This window comes from Cucurbita maxima, unplaced genomic scaffold (assembly GCF_002738345.1).
Source record: "Cucurbita maxima cultivar Rimu unplaced genomic scaffold, Cmax_1.0 Cma_Scf00002, whole genome shotgun sequence".
NCBI classification, from domain to species: Eukaryota; Viridiplantae; Streptophyta; class Magnoliopsida; order Cucurbitales; family Cucurbitaceae; genus Cucurbita; species Cucurbita maxima.
In genome coordinates this window covers 2,068,469-2,072,208 of record NW_019272018.1, presented here as the reverse complement: position 1 = coordinate 2,072,208, position 3,740 = coordinate 2,068,469, and positions in this window count along the sequence as shown.

Below are 3,740 nucleotides of genomic sequence, written 5' to 3'. Positions count from 1 at the left end.
AAAAAAAAAAAAAAAAAAAAAAAAAAAAAAAAAAAAAAAAAAAAAATCAAGGATGTGATAGTGAAATGCAAATGCTGGGATTTATAAGTGTAATGTTTTAGTGTAAATTTGAAGATGCATTGGGATTGAATTGAGTTCCGTTGGATTTAAATAAATAAAAAATTTATAAATTGAATTTATTGTTAATTTTAAAATATTATATTAAAAAAAAATTAGAACAACTTTTATTTATTAAAAAATATTTAGCCGAGAATATAACTTCCAAAGGCATTGATTGGTTCTATTCAAAAGTAATATTATTAATGATTCCAAATAACATTTACGTTTGAGTATTTATCATGTTCATAGGATTTTAAGAATAAAAACATTATTAGATTATTTATTATTTTAATTTAAGTTTATTGTCCTTTTAAGGTTTTAAATCTGAGTCTGTTATGGAGAGAGTCCATCTCTATTCTGATCGCAATTAGTTTTGATACCATTGACCTAAATCTACTGCAAGCATGCAGATATTGTTCGTTTTGACCATCACACGATTTTAAACCACATCTACTGGGGACATTTCGACCCAAATGAATCAAGAGCATGAGGCGGGTTGTGTGGTTGACGAAGGCATAGGTTTGGTACAATAATTCGAACTTAAATAATTTATATATCAATTAAAACATTGATTGCCATTTTTTTTTTAATATATGCTTATGTGGACTTTATTTTAAAGCCCATAAATAAATAAAAAATAAAAACTTTTCTATAGGTTATGGTTTAATTATAATCTTTTATATACTTTCCATGAATATTTTTTTTTTCATAGCTTTGATAAATGGAAGGAAGTTCTAGGAATCGTCATATGGCCATTATGATCCAACCCATGTGATTAGGTTAAGTGCTTTAATTTAATTATTATACCCTCGTTCTATTGTAATTTTGATCTCGGGATTAAAAAATAATTCAATTAACGTTAATCGAAACGGTTAGTATACTCATTCGTAGAAGTTATTTCGTTTCATAACATTGAGATACGGCCTACATGGATTTCTCGACTTTTAAGTCTTAGCAACAAGGGCAATGAGATACTCGAAAGGCGTCTATCTCTCGAGTTCTTTAGTTTGGGTTATTTACTTTTGATAAGCCCTCTTTGTTTGCTTATCACATGGGGGGATGTGGGGCCCACCTAAGCTTTTGAGGTTAATTTTTGTTGTGTCAGTTAATGTACTGACAGTTCCATGTGGTTTGGGGTTGGTGAGCCCTTGTAAGTCAAAGGTTTTTTTTTTTTTTTTTTTTTNTTTTTTTTTTTTTTTTTTTTTTTTTTTTTTTTTTTTTTTTTTTTTTTTTTTGTTGGGTTTGGATGACTGTTACTTTTGAGTTTGTCACATGTCCATGTTACAATTACTGTTCGACATGATCAAGTTACTAAGAGTAAAAAGTATCTTCACAAATCAACACGAGTCATTTTTTCAGTATGATTTGTACTCACATGCATTCTAAAAATGACTAAGAAAATCTTTAAAAAACTTGAAAGTTATTACTCATAATAATAAGAATTTCATGGTTAAACATGTTTTGCTTCGAACAATTCAACGTTAAATGATCTCTTAGAAAATTTCTTAGGATATATGCGAGTAAACACAAAATATGTTGAAAGAACCTGTATTATTAATTGACTTTTGGATAGCTCTCTAAGAGGTCAGGCTTGGAATGTGAGCTTGGGCCATGGTAGCTCCAAAGTTCAATGGGTCTATGATAGTGTGGTGGGTTTCTTGATTCTAATACATTGATGGGTTTGGTTGGGCCTATCCAATCAAATGGGAGAGTAGAGAGTGGAGAGTAGAGAGAGATTTTTCACTGTTAGCTAAATGAGAATAAGGATGGAAATTATATTCCTCATCCCGGTCCCAACCCCACACTGTCCCACTCACTTTTTTTCTTTTTTATAATAAGAGTGAAAAATTATATTGTAATATTGAAATTTGAATTTCAAAAAATTACGTTAAAATTATGTTATAAAGGTATTGAGTTTATTTTACTTTGAAAAAACGTTGTAACAGTCAAAATCCGAGTGGTTGAAAGAGTGTTTGTTCGTGTGACATATTCAAATGGAATAACCTAAGTTCAACCGAACTACTTTTTATGTGTTTTTTTCTTTTGAAATTAAATTTTTTATAGGAGGAAATTAGTTGCAATAATTGTTCTTAATTATTTAGGTGAGTAGAATTGCATTGTTTATATTTATTATCAATAATTTATTTTGAAATAATTTTGGTTGAATTCAAGTGAAATTATTTGCATGAAATTTAAAAAAATTTATTTTGTTTAATTGGTCAAATAGATCCTTCGTCATTGAAGGAGAATATATTCGACTCGTTTATAACCTGATGTGAAATTGGAGTAAAAGATGGGTACATGAATGAACCGAGACTACATCCAAATGAGAGTGATTATGAAGATAGAATAACTAACAAACGGCTTACAAAATATATATATATATATATATATACCAAAAAATTACACCGCTCAATCATAGGAACTTTGGTTAAATGTTCTAGCAATTTTATATTGGGTGACCTCTTGAAAATTGCATGGGTGTAATAACTCTATTTTTGTAATGAAATAGAATATTATTACATGCATGCCTAATACATGTCTTGAAAATATTTTGTACACGCAATAATGTTCCTAATACCTTCATTAAATCAATATTTTTGAGTTTGTTTGGGAACTTTTAATATATTTTATATAAGATTGTATCCGAATAATTATAAAGGATAGATAAATAAAATTTAATTTTTTTTACAACCCAACCAGAAAATAAAGGGTTAAATTGGGTTGTGAAAATTTTCGAGTTGGGTTGGGTTAACAATCCAACCACTTTTGGGTGGGTCAAAAAAATCACCCAACCCGGTAGTCATTACACGAGTTTCTAATTTCATCCTCATATATATATATATATATTTTTTATAGAGATGACATCATTGTAGAAAAAATATAAGGAAAAAAAGTAAAAACAAAAATTATTAAAAAAAATACTAGTAGTTATTAAAGATTTAAATTTTCTATTTCATAAATAAAATTTTTCTTCATTAATTTCAATTGTTATATTTAAATTAGTTATATCTAATAAAAAGCGAAATTGTTTTTATTAAATTTAAACAGACAATATAATTAAAATTAACTGATAAAATAATTTTTTTTTTTAAATATGTATGGAATTAAACAAAATTAAATAAATCGAAATCCACAATTAAATATAATAACTTCGAAAATCAAAATCCAAAAAAATTGAAAAAAAAAAAGTGGGGTAGAGCAAAGTATTGAGGAAGAGAAGGTCATAACAGTAATTTGCACAAAGGGAAAGGAAAGAACCCTAATGTGTTTGACGTAAATACCCTCTTCTGTGTTGGAGCCGCAGAGTCTGTATTTCCCTTCTCATCCCTCAATCTCTCTCTCCCTCATCTGCCCATTCGTAATTCCCAATCTCCCTCAGCCGCCTTCCTCTTCTCATCCCTTCTTTGCCCTTCTCCTCTCTCTTTTTTCCGATTTTCTTCAACCGAATTACCCGCCAAAAACCTTCCCCTTCCCCCCTTTCAATCTCTTTTCAAATCCCTCCCTTCTTCTCCGATTCCCGAACCCTAATCCAGTCCCCCCTCTGGGGCTGCGATTTCTCCCTTCCCCCTTCTCGGGTTTCTTCATTCTCTTCTTTACACCAACACCCACTTCTTCGTTTCGCTGTTTCCCCCCCCCCC